At 40.4% G+C, this 25,212-nt stretch overlaps 2 non-coding genes across 2 annotated transcripts; one reads left to right on the forward strand and one right to left on the reverse strand.

Annotated features, from left to right (window-relative positions):
- Nucleotides 1-1,433: 1,433 nt before the first annotated feature.
- LOC130952137 (small nucleolar RNA R71) lies at nt 1,434-1,537 on the reverse strand. Its single transcript, XR_009074317.1, has one exon. It is a non-coding gene; the product is annotated as a small nucleolar RNA R71 (small nucleolar RNA).
- Nucleotides 1,538-17,564: 16,027 nt separating this feature from the next.
- Nucleotides 17,565-17,672, forward strand: LOC130953411 (small nucleolar RNA R71). The gene has a single exon (XR_009075581.1). It is a non-coding gene; the product is annotated as a small nucleolar RNA R71 (small nucleolar RNA).
- Nucleotides 17,673-25,212: the final 7,540 nt, after the last annotated feature.

A 25,212-nucleotide genomic window follows, 5' to 3' on the forward strand; every position in this document is an offset into this window, starting at 1 on the left:
TATTTTAATTTGTGTCTTTTCAAGTCAATAATACAAAGAATTGAAGATTCAGAACATACTGCAGAGGAATTACACAGAAAAAGCTGAGCATTCAAAAATGCCCAGTGAAGAAGACAGACTGGCGTTTAAACGCCAGCCAGGGTACCTGGTTGGGCGTTTAACGCCCAAAAAGGGTGCATTTGGGCGTTAAACGCCAGAATGGATACCATTCTGGGCGTTTAACGCCAGGATGGTGCTAGGGGGAAGATTTTGTTTTCAAATCAATTTTTTTTAGTTTTTCAAAATCAAATCTTTTTCAAATCATATCTTTTCAATCAAATGTTTTCAAAATTAATTTCTTTCCTTTTTCAAAGATACTTACTAACAATTAATGATTTGATTAAACATCTCAAGTTTGTTACCTTTTCTGCTGAGAAAGGTTTAATGTTTGAATCATATCTTTTCTTGTTAGGCAAGTCATTAACTTTTAAAATCAAATCTTTTTAAAATTGTTTTCAAAACATATCTTTTAAAATTGTTTCAAATCAAATCTTTTCAATCATATCTTCTTAACCATCTTTTTCAAATAAGTTTTCAATCAGATCTTTTAACTTCTAATTTCAAAATCTTTTTCAAAAATCACTTGATTTCTTTTCACTTTGAATTTTCGAAAATTATCATCTTTTTTCAAAATGTTTTGACATTTTTTAATTAATTTTCGAAAATTCTCTTCCTTCCTCCCACATCCTTCTATTTATGGAGTACTACTCTTCTAATGCACAATTCGAACTCTATCTAATCAAGTTCGAATTCTCCTTCTTCTTTCTTCTATTTTTCTTTTCCTCTGACACCTCAAGGAATCTCTATACTGTGACATAGAGGATTCCATATTTTCTTGTTCTCTTCTCTCTCATTGAGCAGGAACAAAGACAAAGGCATTCTTGTTGAAGCTGACCCTGAACCTGAAAGGACCTTGAAGCGAAAGCTAAGAGAAGCTAAGGCACAACTCTCTGAAGAGGACCTAACCGAATTCTTCAAAGAAGAAGAAGACATGGCAGCCGAAAACAACAACAATGCCAACAATGCAAGGAAGGTGCTGGGTGACTTTACTGCACCACTCCCAATTTCTATGGAGAAGCATCTCTATCCCTGCCATTGGAGCAAACAACTTTGAGCTTAAGCCTCAATTAGTTTCTCTAATGCAACAGAATTGCAAGTTCCATGGACTTCCAATGGAAGATCTTCATCAGTTTTTAGCTGAGTTCTTGCAAATCTGTGACACACTCAAGACTAATGGGGTTGACCCTGAGGTCTACAGACTGATGCTATTCCCTTTTGCTGTAAGAGACAGAGCTAGAATATGGTTGGACTCACAACCTAAAGATAGCCTGGACTCTTGGGAAAAGCTAGTCAATGCCTTCTTGGCAAAGTTCTTTCCACCTCAAAAATGGAGTAAGCTTAGAGTGAAAGTCCAAACCTTCAGACAGAAGGATGGAGAATCCCTCTATGAAGCTTGGGAAAGATACAAACAATTGATCAAAAAATGTCCATCTGACATGTTTTCTGAATGGAGCATCATAGGTATTTTCTATGATGGTCTCTCTGAACTATCCAAGATGTCTTTGGATAGCTCTGCTGGAGGATCTCTTCATCTGAAGAAGACGCCTACAGAAGCTCAAGAGCTCATTGAAATGGTTGCAAATAACCAATTCATGTACACTTCTGAAAGGAATCCTGTGAACAATGGGACAAGTCAGAAGAAAAGAGTTCTTGAGATTGATGCTCTGAATGCCATACTGGCTCAGAACAAGATATTGACTCAACAAGTCAATTTGATTTCTCAAAGTCTGTCTGGAATGCAAAATGCACCAAGCAGTACTAAGGATGCTTCATCTGAAGAAGAAGCTTATGATCCTGAGAACCCTTCAATGGAAGAGGTGAATTACCTAGGGGAACCCTATGGAAACACCTATAATTCTTCATGGAGAAATCACCCAAATTTCTCATGGAAGAATCAAGAGAAACCTCAACAAGGTTTCAATAATAATAATGGTGGAAGAAACAGGTTTAGCAATGGCAAGCCTTTTCCATCATCTTCTCAGCAACAGACAGAGAATTCTAAGAAGAACCCCTCTGACTTAGCAACCATGGTCTCTGATCTAATCAAAACCACTCAAAGTTTCATGACTGAAACAAGGTCTTCCATTAGGAATCTGGAAGCACAAGTGGGACAGCTGAGCAAGAAAATTACTGAACTCCCTCCAAGTACTCTTCCAAGCAATACAGAAGAAAATCCAAAAGGAGAGTGAAAAGCCATAAACATGGCCGAATCTGGAGAGGAAAGAGAGGAAGTGAACGCCACTGAGGAAGACCTCAATAGGCGTGCACTGACCTCCACTGAGTTCCCAAATGAGGAACCATGGGAATCTGAGGCTCAAAATGAGACCATGAAGATTCCATTGGACTTACTTCTGCCTTTCATGAGCTCTGATGATTTTCCTCTGAAGAGGATGAGTATGTCACTGAAGAGCAAGTTGCTAAATACCTTGGAGCAATCATGAAGCTAAATGACAAGTTATTTGGAAATGAGACTTGGAAAGATGAACCTCCTTTGCTCACCAAAGAACTGGATGACTTGTCTAGGCAGAAATTACCTCAAAAGAGACAAGATCCTGGGAAGTTTTCCATACCTTGTACCATAGGCACCATGACCAACAAAAAGGCTCTGTGTGACTTGGGGTCAAGTGTGAACCTCATGCCTCTCTCTGTAATGGAGAAACTAGGGATCTTTGAGGTACAAGCTGCAAGAATCTCACTAGAGATGGCAGACAACTCAAGAAAACAAGCTCATGGACTGGTAGAGAATGTTTTGGTAAAGGTTGAAGACCATTACATCCCTACTGATTTCGTAGTCCTAGAGACTGGGAAGTGCATGGATGAATCCATCATCCTTGGCAGACCCATCCTAGCCACAGCAAAGGCTGTGATTGATGTTGATAGAGGTGAACTGATCATTCAAGTGAATGAAAAATCCTATGTGTTTAAGGCTCAAGGATATCCCTCTGTCATCATGGAGAAGAAGCATGAAGAACTTCTCTCAAATCAGAGACAAACAGAGCCCCCACAGTCAAACTCTAAGTTTGGTGTTGGGAGGCCACAACCAAACTCTAAGTTTGGTGTTGAACCCCCACATTCAAACTCTAAGTTTGGTGTTGGGAGGTTCCATCATTGCTCTGAGTATCTGTGAGGCTCCATGAGAGCCCTCTGTCAAGCTACTGACAATAAAAAAGCGCTTGTTGGGAGGCAACCCAATAATTATATTTTATATTTTTCTCTTTGTTAATTTTATGTTTTTGTAGGGTGATGATCATAAGAAGTCACAAAATCCATTGAAAAAGCAAAAACAGAATGAAAATCAGGAAGAAAAACAGCACACCCTGGAGGAAGAAATCACTGGCGTTTAAACGCCAGTAAGACTAGCAGTTGGGCGTTTAACGCCCAGTCTGGCACCATTCTGGGCGTTTAACGCCAGAAAGGGGCACCAGACTGGCGTTAAACGCCAGAAAAGGGCAAGAACCTGGCGTTAAACGCCAGGAATGGGCACCAGCCCGGCGTTTAACGCCAGAAATGCCTCAAAACGTGATTTTGAGCAACATTTGGTGCAGGGATGACTTTTCCTTGACACCACAGGATCTGTGGACCCCACAGGATCCCCACCAACCCCACCACTCTCTCTCTCTTCTTCACCCATTCACCAATCACCTCAATACCTCTTCCCCAAAAACCCCCACCTATCAAATCTCATCTTTCTCTTCACCACTCACATCCATCCTTCATAAAACCCCACCAACCTCACCCTTCAAATTCAAACCACTTTCCCTCCCAAACCCACCCATAATGGCCGAACCATATCACCCCCTCTCTCCTATAAATACCCTTCTTCATCCCTTCATTTTCACACAACCTAAACGCCACTTCTCCCCCTCCTTGGCCGAACACAAAGCCACTCCCTTTTCTCCTCATTTCTTCTTCTTCTACTCTCTTCTTTCTTCTTTTGCTCGAGGACGAGCAAACCTTTTAAGTTTGGTGTGGTAAAAGCGTTGCTTTTTCGTTTTTCGATAACCATTTATGGCATCCAAGGCCGGAGAAACCTCTAGAAAGAGGAAAGGGAAGGCAAAAGCTTCCACCTCCGAGTCATGGGAGATGGATAGATTCATCTCAAGGGTGCATCAAGACCACTTCTATGAAGTTGTGGCCTTGAAGAAGGTGATCCCCGAGGTCCCCTTTTCACTCAAAAAGGGTGAATATCCGGAGATCCGCCATGAGATCCGAAGAAGAGGTTGGGAAGTGCTTACCAACCCCATTCAACAAGTCAGAATCTTGATGGTTCAAGAGTTCTATGCCAATGCATGGATCACCAAGAACCATGATCAAAGCATGAACCCGGATCCAAAGAATTATCTTACTATGGTTCGGGGGAAATACTTGGATTTTAGTCCGGAAAATGTAAGATTAGCATTCAACTTGCCCATGATGCAAGGAGATGAACATCCTTACACTAGAAGGGTCAACTTTGATCAAAAGTTGGACCAAGTCCTCACAGTCATATGTGAAGAGGGCGCACAATGGAAGAGAGATTCAAGAGGCAAGCCGGTTCAATTGAGAAGGCATGACCTCAAACCCGTGGCTAGAGGATGGTTGGAGTTCATCCAACGCTCAATCATCCCCACTAGCAACCGGTCCGAAGTTACTTTAGACCGGGCCATCATGATCCATAGCATCATGAGTGGAGAAGAAGGGGAAGTTCATGAGGTTATAGCCCAAGAACTCTATAAAGTGGCGGACAAGTCTTCCACCTTGGCAAGGCTAGCCTTTCCTCATCTCATTTGTCACCTCTGTTATTCAGTTGGAGTTGACATAGAGGGAGACATCCCCATTGATGAGGACAAGCCCATCACTAAGAAAAGAATGGAGCAAACAAGAGACCCCTCTCATCATGAGATCCCTGAGATGCCTCAAGGGATGCACTTTCCTCCACAAGACTATTGGGAGCAAGTAAACACCTCCCTAGGAGAATTGAGTTCCAACGTGGGACAACTAAGGGTGGAGCACCAAGAGCACTCCATTCTCCTCCATGAAATTAGAGAAGACCAAAGGATCATGAGAGAGGAGCAACAAAGACAAGGAAGAGACATTGAGGAGCTCAAGCACTCCATAAGACCTTCAAGAGGAAGAACAAGCCGCCATCACTAAGGTGGACCCGTTCTTTAATCTCCTTGTTCTTCATTTCCCTGTTTTTCGAAAATTATGCTTTATATTTATCCATGTTTGTGTCTTATGATCATTATTGTCTTAGTGTCTATGCCTTAAAGTTATGAATGTCCTATGAATCCATCACCTTTCTTAAGAATTGTTCTTAATTGAAAAAGAAAAGAATTGCATGAATTTTGAATTTTATAACAGTTTAATTACTTTGATGTGGTGGCAACACTTTTGTTCTCTGAATGTATGCATGAACAGTGCATATGTCTTTTGAATTTGTGATTCATGAATATTGGCTCTTGAAAGAATGATGAAAAAAGGAGACATGTTACTGAGGATCTGAAAAATCATAAAAATGATTCTTGAAGCAAGAAAAAGCAGTGAATACAAAAAAAGAAGGAAGCAAGCGAAAAAAAAAAGAAGAAACCGAAAATAAAAAAAAAAGAAAAAAAAAAGAAAAGGGAGAAAAAGAAAGAAATAAAGTTGTGATCCAAGGCAATAAGAGTGTGCTTAAGAACCCTGGACACCTCTAGTTGGGGACTCTAGCAAAGCTGAGTCACAATCTGAAAAGGTTCACCCAATTATGTGTCTGTGGCATGTATGTATCCGGTGGTAATACTGGAAGACAGAGTGCTTTGGGCCACGGCCAAGACTCATAAAGTAGCTGTGTTCAAGAATCATCATACTTAACTAGGAGAATCAATAACACTATCTGGATTCTGAGTTCCTAAAGAAGCCAATCATTCTGGATTCCAAAGGATAAAGTGAGATGCCAAAACTATTCAGAGGCAAAAAGCTAAAAGCCCCGCTCATCTAATTAATACTGATCTTCATAGATGTTTTGGGAGTTCATTGCATATTCTCTTCTTTTTATCTTATTTGACCTTCAGTTGCTTGGGGACAAGCAACAATTTAAGTTTGGTGTTGTGATGAGAGGATAATTTATACGCTTTTTGGCATTGTTTTTAGTATGTTTTTGGTAGTTTTAGTTGAGTTTTTATTATATTTTTATTAGTTTTTAGTTAAAATTCACTTTTCTGGACTTTACTATGAGTTTGTGTGTTTTTCTGTGATTTCAGGTATTTTCTGGCTGAAATTGAGGGATCTGAGCAAAAATCTGATTCAGAGACTCAAAAGGACTGCAGATGCTGTTGGATTCTGACCTCCCTGCACTCGAAGTGGATTTTCTAGAGCTACAGAAGCCCAATTCGCGCGTTCTCAACGGCGTTGGAAAGTAGACATCCTGGGCTTTCCAGCAATATATGATAGTTCATACTTTGCCCAAGATTTGATGGCCCAAACCGGCGTTCAAAGTCACCTATAGAAATTCCAGCGTTAAACGCCGGAACTGGCACCAAAATGGGAGTTAAACGCCCAAACTGGCATAAAAGCTGGCGTTTAACTCCAAGAAGAGTCTCTACACGAAAATGCTTCATTGCTCAGCCCAAGCACACAGCAAGTGGGCCCGGAAGTGGATTTTTATGTCATTTACTCATCTATGTACACCTTAGGCTACTAGTTCTCTATATATAGGACCTTTTACTATTGTATTTTCATCTTTGGACATCTAGTTCTTAGATCATTTGGGGGCTGGCCATTCGGTCATGCCTAGACCTTGTTCTTATGTATTTTCAACGGTGGAGTTTCTACACACCATAGATTAAGGTGTGGAGCTCTGCTGTACCTCGAGTATTAATGCAATTACTATTGTTCTTCTATTCAATTCCGCTTGTTCTTTGTCCAAGATATCACTTGTTCTTCAACTTGATGAATGTGATGATCCGTGACACTCATCATCATTCTCACTCATGAACAAAGTGACTGACAACCACTCTTGTTCTACAAGCATCAAAGGCTATAGTGTTTATCTCTTGGATTCCTGATACACGATGCATGGTTGATCGCCTGACAACCGAGTGCTCGTCTGACAAACGAGCCAGCCATTCCGTGAGATCAGAGTCTTCATGGTATAGGCGAGAACTGATGGCGGCATTCAAGAGAATCCGGAAGGTCTAACCTTGTCTGTGGTATTCTGAGTAGGATTCAATGATTGAATGACTGTGACGTGCTTCAAACTCCTAGCAGGCGGGGCGTTAGTGACAGACGCAAAAGGATCGATGGATTTTATTCCGGCCTGACCGAGAACCGACAGCTGATTACCCATGCTGTGACAGAGCATAGGCGACGTTTTCACTGAGACGATGGGAGGTAGTCACTGACAACGGTGAAACCCTTGCATAAGCTTGCCATGGAAAGGAGTAAGAAGGATTGGATGAAGACAGTACGAAAGCAGAGAGACGGAAGGGAAGGCATCTTCATTCGCTTATCTGAAGCTCTCACCAATGATATACATAAGTATCTCTATCTTTATCTTTATGCTTTATTCGTTTATCACTATACCCATTTGAGTCTGCCTGACTGAGATTTATAAGGTGACCATAGCTTGCTTCATACCAACAATCTCCGTGGGATCGACCCTTATTCACGTAAGGTATTACTTGGACGACCCAGTGCACTTGCTGGTTAGTTGTGCGAAGTTGTGTTTATGCCATGGTATTGAGCACCAAGTCTTTGGAGCCATTACCGGGGAATGTTTTGTGTATTAAAAAGTATTGATCACAATTTCGAGCACCAACCAACAATCTCCGTGGGATCGACCCTTACTCGCGTAAGGTTTATTACTTGGACGACCCAGTGCACTTGCTGGTTAGTTGTGCGGAGTTGTGATAGAGAGTTGAGATTGCAATGAGCGTACCATGTTGATGGCGCCATTGATGATCACAATTTCGTGCACCAGACGCCCCTTCTACTGGTTCTATTCGGGACAAGTGATCTGCTACCTGATTCTCTGTCCCTTTTTTGTCTCTTATTTCTATATCAAACTCTTGCAGAAGCAACACCCATCTTATAAGTCTTGGTTTTGAATCCTGCTTTGTGACTAGATATTTAAGAGCAGCATGATCAGTGTACACAATCACTTTTGATCCTACTAAATAGGATCTGAATTTGTCAATGGCGTAAACCACTGCAAGTACCTCTTTTTCTGTGGTTGTATAGTTCTTCTGTGCGTCATTTAGAACACGGCTGGCATAGTAAATGACGTGCAGAAGCTTGTCATGCCTTTGTCCCAACACTTCACAAATGGCATGGTCACTGGCATCACACATTAGTTCAAATAGCAATGTCCAGTTTGGTGCAGAGATGATTGGTGCTGTGACCAATTTAGCTTTCAGAGTCTCAAATGCCTGCAGACACTCCTTATCAAAGACAAATGGCGTGTCAGCAGCTAGCAGGTTGCTCAAAGGTTTGGCAATTTTTTAAAAATCCTTTATAAACCTCCTATAGAATCCTGCATGCCCCAGAAAGCTTTTGATTGCCTTAACATTGGTAGGTGGTGGTAATTTTTCAATTACCTCTACCTTAGCTTGATCCACCTCTATTCCCTTGTTCGAAATTTTATGCCCAAGGACAATTCCTTCAGTCACCATAAAGTGACATTTCTCCCAGTTTAAAACCATGTTAGTCTCTTGGCATCTCTTTAGAACAAATGCTAGATGGTTAAGACAGGAGCTAAATGAGTCTCCAAATACTGAAAAGTCATCCATGAAGACTTCCAGAAATTTTTCCACCATATCAGAGAAAATTGAGAGCATGCACCTCTGAAAGGTTGCAGGTGCATTGCACAGGCCAAATGGCATCCTTCTGTATGCAAATACTCCAGATGGGCATGTGAATGCTGTTTTCTCCTGATCCTGGGGATCTACTGCAATTTGATTATAACCTGAATATCCATCCAGGAAGTAGTAGTATTCATGACCTGCTAGTCTTTCTAGCATCTGGTCTATGAATGGTTAAGGAAAATGATCCTTTTTGGTGGCTGTATTGAGCCTTCTATAATCAATGCACATACGCCAGCCTGTAACTGTTCTTGTAGGAACCAGTTCATTTTTTTCATTATGAACCACTGTCATGCCTCCTTCTTAGGGACGACTTGGACAGGGCTTACCCAGGGGCTGTCAGAAATAGGATAAATAATCCCAGCCTCTAGTAATTTAGTGACCTTCTTCTGCACCACTTCCTTCATGGCTGGATTCAGCCGCCTTTGTGGTTGGACCACTGGCTTGGTGTTACCCTCCAATAGGATCTTGTGCATGCATGGGCTAATTCCCTTAAGATCACTGATGGACCACCCAAGAGCTGTCTTGTGTGTCCTTAGCACTTGAATTAGTGCTTCCTCTTCCTGTGGCTCTAAGGTAGAGCTTATGATTACAGGAAAGGTATCACCTTCCCCCAAAAATGCATATTTCAGGGATGGTGGTAATGGTTTGAGCTCGGGTTTTGGAGGTTTCTCTTCTTCCTGAGGGATTTTCAGAGGTTCTATTATTCTCTCTGATTCCTCCTGATGTGTGGAAAACGATCCAACACAAAACTCACTGGCAAGTGTACCGGGTCGCATCAAGTAATATAACTCACATGAGTGAGGTCGATCCCACAGGGATTGAAGGATTGAGCAATTTTAGTTTAGTGAGTGATTTAGTCAAGCGAATCAAGTGTTGGTTGAGTTGTTTGCAATTGACAGAAATTTAAATTGCTTGAAATGTAAAGGGAGAGGGGAGAATTGCAGTAAATTAAATAGCAGGAAAGTAAAAGAAGCTGAAGCTTAAAATGCAAGTAATATAAAGTGCAGAAACTTAGATTGTAAGAAATGTAAATGGCTGAAACTTAAAGTGCAAGAAATGTAAATTGCTTGAATCATAAAAGTGATTGAGAATTGGGATTGCAGAATTTAAACAATCAAAGGTAAATTGCAACAAACGGAAAAGCAGAAGATGAATTGAATTAAAGTGGGTCTCAAACAGAAGAGTGAAATGCCTTGGAGAATTTAAAACAGAGAAGCAGTGCTTAATTTGCAGCAAATTGAAAGTGGTTGAAGATCTCAGGAGTGGGAGAGACTAGATAACAAGTCTAGTTCTCAAATCCTTCCTTGATCCAACAAGAACAGTTGCAAAAGAAAATAAAGGTAAGTAAGTTACAGAAAGTGTAGAAGAAGAAGCAATGAACCGAAAGTATAATTCAATTTTGCAGAAAATTAAAGAAGAGATCTCAAGGTGAGATTGAAACAGAAGTTCTTCAATTCTTCACCCAAGATCCAACGCAATAAAAGTAGAGAGTGCTCAAGCAAGAACAAGGAAGAAGAGAGATCAATTCTCCTCCCCAATTCTCTAAGATCTAAATTCCAAAGTAAAAGCTCCAAATTAAAATGCAAAATTCAAAGTAAAGTCTAGAGGTTCCAAAGTAAAAAAAAGGTCCTAATTACATCAAACTAGCTCCTATTTATACACTTCTATTCTTGGATTTTGGGATTTGGATGGGCTTTTGATCTGGTGAAGAAATGAATTAAGTTGGATTTTTAATTGAATTTCAGCCCAAGTTGAGATGTGCTCCCAGGAGGATGCTCAGCACACAAGTTGAGCTGAGCATTGAGGCCTTGTGTGTATTTGCCTTGTACCGTGCCAAGCATCAGGGGAATGCTCAAATTGGTGCCTTGGTGCCAATTTGGTGCGCGTCTTGTGCTGCTGGCCCGTGTCTTGGTGCGCGCTCCACTCCCCTGGCCGTGCCGAGATGCTTGCGTGATGCCCATGAAGTAGCGCTCTGCTCACTAAGTGAGCTGAGCATTGGCTCTTCCAAGGGAAGGTCCTTGGTTTGAAACTCATGGGAAGCATGCGCTGAAGCTTTTCCTTGGTTTTCTTGTGGTGCCTTGCTTCCTTGCTTCCTCAAGGTGTGGGGTTCGAACCTTGGGGAATGCAATTTGGCCATTTTTGGCTTATTTTCCTTGTGAGTAGCGCCTCCGTCATCCCCCTTGGTCATGGGTTCAAGTCTTAGGGCATGCACTTGCAACTTGTTTTCTTTGAATTATTCCTCAATGCTTTCGACAATGCTCACTTGGTGAGTTGAGCATTGTTTTTCTTTTCCTTGTTTCTTGGCTTCCTATTGTGCTCAGCTCACAAAGTGAGCAGAGCATTGTGCCTTGGTCCCATGGGAGTGAGTGTAGCGCTCACTTAGTGAGCATTGTACTCTTGGAGTGAGCTTCAAGGTTTCATGCGCCACACTTCCTCCTTTCTTTGCCACACTTTTTCTTCCTTGAGCCACACTGGTGCACGAAATTGTGATCACTACTTTTCACAACTCAAATAATCCCTAGTAATGGCCCCAAAGACTTGGTGCTCAATACCATGGTATAAACACAACTTCGCACAACTAACCGGCAAGTGCACTGGGTCGTCCAAGTAATAAACCTTACGCGAGTAAGGGTCGATCCCACGGAGATTGTTGGTATGAAGCAAGCTATGGTCACCTTGTAAATCTCAGTCAGGCAGACTCAAATGGTTATGGATGATATATGAATAAAAGATAAAGATAGAGATACTTATGTATTTCATTGGTGAGAATTTCAGATAAGCGAATGGAGATGCTTTGTCCCTTCCGTCTCTCTGCTTTCCTACTGTCTTCATCCAATCTTTCTTACTCCTTTCCATGGCAAGCTGTATGTTGGGCATCACCGTTGTCAATGGCTACAGTCCCTTCCTCTTTTTGAAAATGTTCAACGCACCCTGTCACGGCACGGCTATTCAGCTGTCGGTTCTCGATCATGTCGGAATAGAATCCAGTGATTCTTTTGCGTCTGTCACTAACGCCCCACAATCGCGAATTTGAAGCTCGTCACAGTCATTCAATCATTGAATCCTACTCAGAATACCACAGACAAGGTTTAGACCTTCCGGATTCTCTTGAATGCCGCCATCAATTCTAGCTTATACCACGAAGATTCCGATTAAAGAATCCAAGAGATAAACATTCAAGCCTTGTTTGCTTGTAGAACGGGAGTGGTTGTCAGGTACGTGTTCATAAGTGAGAATGATGATGAGCATCACATAATCATCACATTCATCATGTTCTTGGGTACGAATGAATATCTTGGAATAAGAACAAGCTGAATTGAATAGAAGAACAATAGTAATTGCATTAATACTCGAGGTACAGCAGAGCTCCACACCTTAATCTATGGTGTGTAGAAACTCCACCGTTAAAAATACATAAGAACAAGGTCTAGGCATGTCCGTGAGGCCAGCCCCCAAATGATCTAAGATAGCATAAGACTAAAGATAGCTACCCCAATGAAAATACAATAGTAAAAGGTCCTACTTATAGGGAACTAGTAGCTTAAGAATTACAAAGATGAGTAAAAGACATAAAAATCCACTTCCGGGCCCACTTGGTGTGTGCTTGGGCTGAGCATTGAAGCATTTTCGTGTAGAGACTCTTCTTGGAGTTAAACGCCAGCTTTTGTGCCAGTTTGGGCGTTTAACTCCCATTCTTGTGCCAGTTCCGGCGTTAAACGCCGGGCAGTTTTGAGCTGATTTGGAACACCGGTTTGGGCCATCAAATCGCTGGCAAAGTATGGACTATTATACATTGCTGGAAAGCCCAGGATGTCTACTTTCTAATGCCGTTGAGAGCGCGCCAATTGGGCTTCTGTAGCTCCAGAAAATCCACTTCGAGTGCAGGGAGGTCAGAATCCAACAGCATCTGCAGTCCTTTTAGTCTCTGAATCATAGTAAAGTCCAGAAAAGTGATTTTTAACTAAAAACTAATAAAAAAATATACTAAAAACTAACTAAATCTACTAAAAACATACTAAAAACAATGCCAAAAAGTGTACAAATTATCCGCTCATCACAACACCAAACTTAAATTGTTGCTTGTCCCCAAGCAACTGGAAATCAAATAAGATAAAAAGAAGAGAATATACAATGAACTCCAAAAATATCTATGAAGATCAGTATTAATTAGATGAGCGGGGCTTTAGCTTTTTGCCTCTGAACAGTTTTGGCATCTCACTTTATCCTTTGAAATTCAGAATGATTGGCTTCTTTAGGAACTCAGAATCCAGATAGTATTGTTGATTCTCCTAGTTAAGTATGATGATTCTTTAACACAGCTACTTTATGAGTCTTGGCCGTGGCCCAAAGCACTCTGTCTTCCAGTATTACCACCGGATACATACATGCCACAAACACATAATTGGGTGAACCTTTTCAGATTGTGACTCAGCTTTGCTAGAGTCCCCAATTAGAAGTGTCCAGGGTTCTTAAGCACACTCTTTTTGCCTTGGATCACAACTTTATTTCTTTCTTTTTCTTTTTCTCCCTTTTCTCTTTTTTTTCGTTTTTTTTTGTATTCACTGCTTTTTCTTGCTTGAAGAATCATTTTTATGATTTTTCAGATCCTCAGTAACATGTCTCCTTTTTCATCATTCTTTCAAGAGCCAACAATTTTAACATTCATGAACAACAAATTCAAAAGACATATGCACTGTTCAAGCATACATTCAGAAAACAAAAGTATTGCCACCACATCAAAATAATTAATCTGTTATAAAATCTGAAATTCATGCAATTCTTCTCTTTTTTCAATTAAGAACATTTTTCTTTATTTAAGAAAGGTGATGGATTCATAGGACATTCATAACTTTAAGGCATAGACACTAAGACACTAATGATCATAAGACACAAACATGGATAAGCATAAGCATGAAAATTCAAAAAACAGGAAAATAAAGAACAAGGAAATTAAAGAACGGGTCCACCTTAGTGATGGCGGCTTGTTCTTCCTCTTGAAGATCTTATGGAATGCTTGAGCTCCTCAATGTCTCTTCCTTGTCTTTGTTGCTCCTCTCTCATGATTCTTTGATCTTCTCTAATTTCATAGAGGAGGATGGAATGTTCTTGGTGCTCCACCCTTAGTTGTCCCCTGTTGGAACTCAATTCTCCTAGGGATGTGTTAATTTGCTCCCAATAGTTTTGTGGAGGAAAGTGCATCCTTTGATGTATCTCAGGGATTTCATGATGAGCGGGATCTCTTGTTTGCTCCATCCTTTTCTTAGTGATGGGTTTGTTCTCATCAATGGGGATGTCTCCTTCTATGTCAACTCCAACTGAATAACAGAGGTGACAAATGAGATGAGGAAAGGCTAACCTTGCCAAGGTAGAGGGCTTGTCCGCCACCTTATAGAGTTCTTGGGCTATAACCTCATGAACTTCCACTTCCTCTCCAATCATGATACTATGAATCATGATGGCCCGGTCTATAGTAACTTCGGACCGGTTGCTAGTGGGAATGATTGAGCGTTGGATAAACTCCAACCATCCTCTAGCTACTGGCTTGAGGTCGTGCCTTCTCAGTTGAACTGGCTTCCCTCTTGAATCTCTCTTCCATTGGGCGCCCTCTTCACAAATGTCTGTGAGGACTTGGTCCAACCTTTGATCAAAGTTGACCCTTCTAGTGTAAGGGTGTTCATCTCCTTCCATCATGGGCAAGTTGAATGCCAACCTTACATTTTTCGGACTAAAATCTAAGTATTTCCCCCGAACCATTGTAAGCCAATTCTTTGGGTCCGGGTTTACACTTTGATCATGGTTCTTGGTGATCCATGCATTGGCATAGAACTCTTGAACCATTAAGATTCCGACTTGTTGAATGGGGTTGGTAAGAACTTCCCAACCTCTTCTTCTAATCTCATGTCGGATCTCCGGATATTCACTCTTTTTGAGTTTGAAAGGGACCTCGGGGATCACTTTCTTCAAGGCCACAACTTCATAGAAGTGGTCTTGATGCACCCTTGAGATGAATCTCTCCATCTCCCATGACTCGGAGGTGGAAGCTTTTGCCTTCCCTTTCCTCTTTCTAGAGGTTTCTCTGGCCTTGGATGCTATAAATGGTTATGGAAAAACAAAAAGCAATGCTTTTACCACACCAAACTTAAAAGGTTTGCTCGTCCTCGAGCAAAAGAAGAAAGAAGGGAGTAGAAGAAGAAGAAATAGAGGAGATGGAGATGGCTTATGGTTCGGCCAAAGGGGGAGAAGTAGTGTTTAGGTTGTGTGAAAATGAAGGAGTGAAGATAGGTTTATATAGGGGTGGAGAGAGGGGTAGGGTTCGGTTATGAATGGGTGGGTTTGGGAGGGAAAGTGGTTTGAATTTGAATGGTGAGGTAGGTGAGGTTTTATGAAGGATGGATGTGAGTGGTGAAGAGAAAGATGGGATTTGATAGGTGAAGGGTTTTTCGGGAAGAGGTGTTGAGGTGATTGGTGAATGGGTGGAGAGTGGTGGGGTAGGTGGGGATCCTGTGGGGTCACAGATCCTGAGGTGTCAAGGAAAAGTCACCCCTGCACCAAATGGCGTGCAAAAATGTACCCTTTGCCAATTCTAGCGTTAAACGCCGGGCTGGTGCCCATTTCTGGCGTTTAACGCCAGCTTCTTGCCCTTTCCTGGCGTTTAACGCCAGTCTGGTGCCCCTTTCTGGCGTTAAACACCCAGAATGGTGCCAGAATGGGCGTTAAACGCCCATTTGCTACCCATACTGGCGTTTAAACGCCAGCAGGATCTTCCTCCAGGGTGTGCTATTTTTCTTTCTGTTTTTCATTCTGTTTTTGCTTTTTCAATTGATTTTGTGACTTCTTATGATCATCAACCTACAGAAAACATAAAATAGCAAAAGAAAATAGATAAAATATAACATTGGGTTGCCTCCCAACAAGCGCTTCTTTAATGTCAGTAGCTTGACAGTGGGCTCTCATGGAGCCTCACAAATGCTCAGAGCAATGTTGGAACCTTCCAACACCAAACTTAGAGTTTGAATGTGGGGGTTCAACACCAAACTTGGAATTTGGTTGTGGCCTCCCAACACCAAACTTAGAGTTTGACTGTGGGGGCTCTGTTTGGCTCTGTTTTGAGAGAAGCTCTTCATGCTTTCTCTCCATGGTGACAGAGGGGTATCCTTGAGCCTCAAACACAAAGAATTCTTCATTCACTTGAATGATCAATTCACCTCTGTCCACATCAATCACAGCCTTTGTTGTGGCTAGGATGGGTCTACCAAGGATGATGGATTCATCCATGCATTTCCCAGTCTCTAGGACTATGAAATCAGCAGGGATGTAATGGTCTTCAATCTTTACCAGAACATCCTCTACAAGTCCATAAGCTTGTTTTCTTGAATTGTCTGCCATCTCTAGTGAGATTCTTGCAGCTTGTACCTCAAAGATCCCTAGCTTCTTCATTACAGAGAGAGGCATGAGGTTTACACTTGACCCTAAGTCACACAGAGCCTTCTTGAAGGTCATGGTGCCTATGGTACAAGGTATTGAAAACATTCCAGGATCTTGTCTCTTTTGAGGTAATTTCTGCCGAGTCAAGTCATCCAGTTCTTTGGTGAGCAAAGGTGGTTCATCCTCCCAAGTCTCATTACCAAATAACTTGTCATTTAGCTTCATGATTGCTCCAAGATATTTAGCAACTTGCTCTTCAATGACATACTCATCCTCTTCAGAGGAAGAATACTCATCAGAGCTCATGAATGGCAGAAGTAAATCAAATGGAATCTCTATGGTCTCGGTGTGAGCCTCAGATTCCCATGGTTCCTCATTAGGGAACTCAGTGGAGGCCAATGGACGTCCATTGAGGTCTTCCTCAGTGGCGTTCACGGCCTCTTCATCTTTTCCAAGTTCGGCCATGTTGATGGCCTTGCACTCTCCTTTTGGATTTTCTTCTGTATTGCTTGGAAGAGTACTAGGAGGGAGTTCAGTAATTTCCTTGCTCAGCTGTCCCACTTGTGCCTCCAAATTCCTAATGGAGGACCTTGTTTCAGTCATGAAACTTTGAGTGGTTTTGATTAGATCAGAGACCATGGTTGCTAAGTCAGAGTGGTTCTGCTTAGAATTCTCTGTCTGTTGCTGAGAAGATGATGGAAAAGGCTTGCCATTGCTGAACCTATTTCTTCCACCATTATTGAAACCTTGTTGAGGTCTCTGTTGATCCTTCCATGAGAGATTTGGATGATTTCTCCATGAAGAATTATAGGTGTTTCCATAGGGTTCTCCCATGTAATTCACCTCTTCCATTGAAGGGTTCTCAAGATCATAAGCTTCTTCTTCAGATGAAGCATCCTTAGTACTGCCTGGTGCAGCTTGCATTCCAGACAGACTTTGAGAAATCAAATTGACTTGCTGAGTCAGTATTTTGTTCTGAGCCAATATGGCATTCAGAGTATCAATCTCAAGAACTCCTTTCTTCTGATTTGTCCCATTGTTCATAGGATTCCTTTCATAAGTGTACATGAATTGGTTATTTGTAACCATTTCAATTAGTTCTTGAGCTTCTGTAGGCGTCTTCTTCAGATGAAGAGATCCTCCAGCAGAGCTATCCAAAGACATCTTGGATAGTTCAGAGAGACCATCATAGAAAATACCTATGATGCTCCATTCAGAAAGCATGTCAGAAGGACATTTTCTGATCAATTGTTTTTATCTTTCCCAAGCTTCATAGAGGGATTCTCCTTCCTTCTGTCTGAAGGTTTGGACTTCCACTCTAAGCTTACTCAATTTTTGAGGTGAGAAGAACTTTGCCAATAAGGCATTGACTAGCTTTTCCCAAGAGTTCAGGCTTTCTTTAGGTTGTGAGTCCAACCATATCCTAGCTCTGTTTCTTACAGCAAAAGGGAATAGCATAAGTCTGTAGACCTCAGGGTCAACCCCATTAGTCTTGACAGTGTCATAGATTTGCAAGAATTCAGCTAAAAACTGATGAGGATCTTCCAATGGAAGTCCATGGAACTTTCAATTCTGTTGCATTAGAGAAACTAATTGAGGCTTAAGCTCAAAGTTGTTTGCTCCAATGGCAGGGATAGAGATGCTTCTCCCATAGAAGTCAGGAGTAGGTGTAGTAAAGTCACCCAGCACCTTCCTTGCATTGTTGGCATTGTTGTTGTTTCCGGCTGCCATGGGTTCTTCTTCTTTGAAGATTTCTGTTAGGTCCTCTATAGAAAGTTGTGCTTTAGCTTCACTTAGCTTTCGCTTCAAGGTCCTTTCAGGTTCAGGGTCAGCCTCAACAAGAATGCTTTTGTCTTTGCTCCTGCTCATATGAAAGAGAAGAGAACAAGAAAATATGGAATCCTCTATGTCACAGTATAGAGATTCCTTGAGGTGTTAGAGGAAAAGAAAAATAGAAGGAAGAAGTAGAGAATTCGAACTTATCAAGAAAGATGGAGTTTGAATTGTGCATTAAGGAATAATGTTAGTCCATAAATAGAAGGATGTGAGAAGAGGGGAAGAAATTTTCGAAAATTAAGTAAAAGATTTTAAAAACATTTTGAAAAACACTAATTGATTTTCGAAAACCAAGAGTGGAAAAGAAATCAATGTGATTTTTGAAAAAGATTTGAAATTAGAAATTAAAAAGATATGATTGAAAACTATTTTGAAAAAGATGTGATTAAAAAGATATGTTTGAAAAGTTATGGTTTTAAAAAGATATGATTGAAAAGATATGATTTGAAAAACAGTTTAAAAAGATTTGATTTTAAAAATTAATGACTTGGCTAACAAGGAAAGATATGATTCAAACATTAAACCTTTCTCAATAGAAAAGGTAACATACTTGAAATGTTGAATCAAATCATTAATTGTTAGCAAGTATTTTTGAAAATGGCAAGAAATTGATTTTGAAAAAGATTTGATTGAAAAGATATGATTTGAAAAAGATTTGATTTTGAAAAACTTTGAAAACTTGAAAAAAATTGCATTAAGAACAAAATCTTTCCTCTTGTGCCATCCTGGCATTAAACGCCCAGAATGGTGCACATTCTGGCGTTTAACGCCCAAAGCACAACCCTTTTGGGCGTTAAACGCCCAGCCAGGCACCCTGGCTGGCGTTTAAACGCCAGTTTGCCTTCCTCACTGGGCGTTTTGAACACCCAGCTTTTTCTGTATAATTCCTCTGCTGTATGTTTTGTATCTTCAATTCTCTGTATTATTGACTTGAAAAGACACAAATTAAAAATATTTTTGGATTTTTAATAATGAGGAATAGACAGAATGCAACTAAAATCAAATAACAATGCATGCAAGTCACCAAACTTAGCAGTTTGTATACTGCTGACACTAACAAAATGAGAATGCATATGAGAAACAACAAAACACTCAAGTCAAGAGAATTTAAAGATCAGAGCAATGAAATCATCAAGAACATCTTGAAGATCACTTAAGACACATGAATGAATGCAAGAAAAACAAAAACATGCAATTGACACCAAACTTAACATGAGACACTAGACTTAACAAGAAACATGCAATATTTTTTGTTTTTATGATTTTGTAATTTTTTTTGGTTTTTTTTTGAAAATTAAGTGGAAAAAGAAATTAAAGATATCAAAATTCTTAATGAGAATTCCAGGAATCATGCAATGTTAGTCTAAAGCTTAAGTCTAAAGAAATTAGACATGGCTAGCCAAGCTTCACCAGGACATTGCATTCAAGAGCTAAATTGATGAGAATCAATCAGCTTTGGTGATGATAAGAACATCACATTGAAACACTAGAATTCATTTTTAAGAACTCTGAAGAGAAATACCTAATCTAAGCAACAAGATGAACCGTCAGTTGTCCAAACTCGAAACAATCCCTGGCAACGACGCTAAAAACTTGGTGCACGAAATTGTGATCACTACTTTTCACAACTCAAATAATCCCTAGTAATGGCCCCAAAGACTTGGTGCTCAATACCATGGTATAAACACAACTTCGCACAACTAACCAGCAAGTGCACTGGGTCTTCCAAGTAATAAACCTTATGCGAGTAAGGGTCGATCCCACGGAGATTGTTGGTATGAAGCAAGCTATGGTCACCTTGTAAATCTCAGTCAGGCAGACTCAAATGGTTATGGATGATATATGAATAAAAGATAATGATAGAGATACTTATGTATTTCATTGGTGAGAATTTCAGATAAGCGAATGGAGATGCTTTGTCCCTTCCGTCTCTCTGCTTTCCTACTGTCTTCATCCAATCCTTCTTACTCTTTTCCATGGCAAGCTATATGTTGGGCATCACCGTTGTCAATGGCTACAGTCCCGTCCTCTCAGTGAAAATGTTCAACGCACCTTGTCACGGCACGACTATTCAGCTGTCGGTTCTCGATCATGTCGGAATAGAATCCAGTGATTCTTTTGCGTCTGTCAATAACGCCCCACAATCGCGAGTTTGAAGCTCGTCACAGTCATTCAATCATTGAATCCTACTCAGAATACCACAGACAAGGTTTAGACCTTCCGGATTCTCTTGAATGCCGCCATCCCACGAAGATTCCGATTAAAGAATCCAAGAGATAAACATTCAAGCCTTGTTTGCTTGTAGAACGGGAGTGGTTGTCAGGCACGCGTTCATAAGTGAGAATGATGATGAGCGTCACATAATCATCACATTCATCATGTTCTTGGGTACGAATGAATATCTTGGAATAAGAACAAGCTGAATTGAATAGAAGAATAATAGTAACTGCATTAATACTCGAGGTACAACAGAGCTCCACACCTTAATCTATGGTGTGTAGAAACTCCACCGTTGAAAATACATAAGAACAAGGTCTAGGCATGGCCGTGAGGCCAGCTCCCAAATGATCTAAGATAGCATAAGACTAAAGATAGCTACCCCGATGAAAATACAATAGTAAAAGGTCCTACTTATAGGGAACTAGTAGCTTAAGAATTACAAAGATGAGTAAAAGACATAAAAATCCACTTCCGGGCCCACTTGGTGTGTGCTTGGGCTGAGAATTGAAGCATTTTCGTGTAGAGACTCTTCTTGGAGTTAATCGCCAGCTTTTGTGCCAGTTTGGGCGTTTAACTCCCATTCTTGTGCCAGTTCCGGCGTTAAACGCCGGGCAGTTTTGAGCTGATTTGGAACACCGGTTTGGGCCATCAAATCTCGGGCAAAGTATGGACTATTATACATTGCTGGAAAGCCCAGAATGTCTACTTTTCAATGCCGTTGAGATCAAGCCAATTGGGCTTCTATAGCTCTAGAAAATCTACTTCGAGTGCAGGGAGGTCAGAATCCAACAGCATCTGCAGTCCTTTTAGTCTCTGAATCAGATTTTTGCTCAGATCCCTCAATTTCAGCCAGAAAATACCTGAAATCACAGAAAAACACACAAACTCATAGTAAAGTCCAGAAAAGTGATTTTTAACTAAAAACTAATAAAAAAATATACTAAAAACTAACTAAATCTACTAAAAACATACTAAAAACAATGCCAAAAAGCATACAAATTATCCGCTCATCACACACTTTTTAGGCCAAGTTTTCTTCTTTTCTTCTTTTCTTCACATACAATTAATCAAAACAACCAATCAAAGTATCACCAAATTCACAAGGTTTTATAAATCATTAAAATGCAATTAAATTTAGCCTAAACCTCATGATTTAGCATCAATTATATGGTGGTTGTTTGATTCAAAGAAACCATGCATTTCCATTCCAAATCACTTACTTAAAATGCAAGAAAGTGCATAAAACCTAATGAAAACAAAGAAAAAGACTAGTGAAACTAGGATTAGATGACTTGTCATCACAACACCAAACTTAAAACTTGCTTGTCCCCAAGCAAGAATCAAACATAAGAGAAGATAGAATGAAATAGATAAGTATATATGTTCTTATTAAGCAGATAGTTGAATTTGGTCTATGGGGTTTTATACAGATTAAAAGTAGCTCATTTATTACTTGCTGTCAAAACAAACAATGTCTCCTAAAGGGTTCACTAAGGTTGCTGCTACAATGCCTTACTTCTTGCTTATTTCCCTTGTATATTTTTTTCTCTTTTTTTTTTCTTTTGCATAAAGGGCTTATTATTTATTAAAGACTTGGTGGCAAATGTTGCAGTGGCCTTTGGCTTAATTTCACTCAACGTTTCTTCACCACAGACACATAGCTCACCTTTTTCTTCCTAGGATCATTGATGCCCATCATCTTTTTGGATAACTAAATGTTTTGTAGCTAGGTTACTCTTTATTGTGGACTTTCAATTGGCCATCCCAAATCAGTTGATCTAAGTGGCCAGGTTTTGAAATACCCCTTAGAATTTACTTATCCAAGCATATCCTAGTACAAGAACACAACAGGCATGTGTCCTAGGGTCCAAGCTATTGGTGTCTAGCCTTATTATTTATTTTCTTGCCAGCTTTTGGCTTTTCTTCTTCTTTTTCTTTCTGTTTTGGTTTATTTTCAAGGGATTTTCAATAATGAAAGATCATAGCAGCAAACTAGTTTAAGCTTCAAGAAACAAGTCATCCTGCAGCATTTATTCTATGAGCTAACAATTCAATCAAACACATACCACAACTAACTCTCATTCTAACTTTTGCAACATTGATCAATTACTTTTCCAATCCAAACATCTTTCTTTTATTCAAATAGCAAGGGAAAACAAAACACAGCATTCAAGCTAATGAGTGATGACAATTACTATGCAAGTTGCTTATTCTTGAGTAATTATTAATGTAAACAAAAGAAGTAATTGATCATAAAGCATTTGGAGGCATGTCATGTTTCAGGCATGCATCTCCCTTATTTAAATAATAGTAAGAAGAAGCTTTACCACCTCTATTTGTCAGGCATCTCCATTCGTTTGGATTTGCTGGATTCCCCTTTCTTCTTCTTCCTTTTTTGTGTATAATCTTGGGCTTCTTCACGAGGGCATCTTCTGTCCCAAACAGAATCTGTGAGACCTGAAAGCCCAACTTCCTGTAATCTTTGAATTGTCTTATGGGTATAATGATGCTGCTTTGCTACCTGCCGGTCTCTCAGCTCTTGGCATTGGTCGAATGATTTGATCTGTGGATTCAGTGTTGGCATGCTCTGGGTTAAGTACTCCAACCTAGCTTGCATATCTTTATTACACTCTGATTGTTGCACGAATCTAACTTCTCCAATAGTGTGATGAATATTTTCCATTGATACAGGTTGTGAATATACTCTCCATATTTGGCTTGGGTCAGGAACATCTTACTATATGACCCTTGAAGTCCTGTTGCTAGTTCCCTTTGTCCCTCAAGAATCTTGGCTTGAAATTCTTGTTGTTGGGCCATTGATTGTTGCAGCCAGCTCTCCATTCTTTCCTCCATTCTGTGCTGCCAAGCTTCATTTTGCTCCCTGTACTTTAAATATTGCGCTTGTGCTATCACATTTTGCTGTGATATTTCCTCAAGAGCTCTTTGCAATTGACTCATGTCTATGGCCCTGTGAGCTTGTTCTCCTCTTTCCTCTGGTCTTCTTCTTCTTTGGGGCCTTTCTTCTTGATCATCATCCTCAACAGTTCCTTCCATGCTTTTCTTTGAGATTCCAGATCCCCTTCTTACTTTTTCTGTGTCCTCATATTCAAAGATCACTCTAGCTTTATCGCACAGCCTTAGAATTGTGCTTGCATGTCCGAGCATAGTGGATTTGGTTGAGCTCTCAGCTATCTCTTGGATACTGTTGGCTATGAGTTTTGCAAGGTTGATTTCTCCTCCATGTAGGATACAGTATGTCAAGAGTGCTCGCTTGATTGTAACCCCTGAGGTGTTTCCAGTAGGGAGTATGGATCTCCTTACTATCTCATACCACCCCTTTGCTTCGGGGATGAGATTTATTCTTTTCAGACTGCTTGGGACTCCTTTCGAATCCCTCTTCCAATCTATGCCTTCCAAGCATATCCCTTGTAAGATTTCATCCGGGTCATTTTCTCTCTGCAATCTGTCCTCATAGCTGGGCTCATTATAAGTTATAGTTCTCAACTTCAAGGCCCTTGTGATGGATGCCGGACTGAAATCTACTTCATTTCCTCTAACATAGCTTTTGTAAGGGATGCTGTCTTTGCTTTCCTTCACAGCATTTGCGTAGAACACTCTGATCATGACTGCACTGATCTTGGGGAGGGGGTCACATAGAAGATCCCACCTTCTTTCACTGGTGATTTGCTTCATGATGGGGTATTCTCCGTCCTTAAGTTCAAAGCCCCTTTCATGAATGATGAGCTTTGTTTTCATGAATTTATGATATTTTCTTTCATGAAATAGAGATCTAAACTTTCTTGCATCATAGGCTGGGGGTTCGGCTACCATGGGTTCCTTTCCTGGCCTTCTTCTTGTGCTTGATGAAGCCATGAGTGCGATCAGAAAGAATAGACAAGGGTGGATTTGAGATCGGTTGAGGTGTGCTTTTGAGGTATACAGAAAGTGAAGAAATGAGAATTATTGTTATGAGAGGGATGGTGTGTGTATGTAGGATGGCACAATGTGGGAACAGAGGCTTCTGTTTGTAGGAAGGCTTATAGGTACGAATGATGCAGGAGGTGCCTTGTCCTATTTATAGGCCGACTATCGAGATGTTGGGCGAAGACCATATTTGAAGAATGATTCGGTCATGGCTTTTGAAGGGTGGAGATTGGATTGAATATCATGGCACTTCATGAGATGAACGGCTTTCGTGTTCTCTTGAGGATTGACAAGGATTCTCTTCCCAATGGTTGCATGTAGTTCGTCCTTCAAGATGAGTAGCATGCAGAATTTTTTTACTTTCCAAGATTGGCACATCTCTCTAGGTGCACGTGATACTTGTCTTGACTTGTCTTAGCCGTTCCTTTTTCTTGTCTTTTCCTCAAACCTTCTTTTCTAATTAAACCCAAATGAAATGTTTCAGAACTCATTTAAAGCACAGTGGTAAAGTGTCGAATGCTTTCATTCTATATTATGGTCCTTAGTCATGAAAGATCAATTGTGTCCCTTACTTGGTGAGCCAAAATTTGGTGAACACCAAACTTGTTTCTTGCTTATTAATTGAAAGAAACCTTTGTCACAATTGATCCTTTCATCATAAGTATCCATTTATTTCTTAGCATAAACTCTTAAAATGAAACAATGCATGATTTATCTCTGCGTAATTTTGACTTTCTGGATAAGAGATGATCTTTCTAAAAATTTGTACACATGCAGACACCAAACTTAATGTTTGGTCATATACTTAACCGAGATGACTGAGCATATGATGCTTGAACTAGAAGTTTTGGTGTGCTGCCAAGAACACCAAACTTAAAAGCCTGGC

This window comes from Arachis stenosperma, chromosome 9, assembly GCF_014773155.1.
Source record: "Arachis stenosperma cultivar V10309 chromosome 9, arast.V10309.gnm1.PFL2, whole genome shotgun sequence".
NCBI lineage: Eukaryota > Viridiplantae > Streptophyta > Magnoliopsida > Fabales > Fabaceae > Arachis > Arachis stenosperma.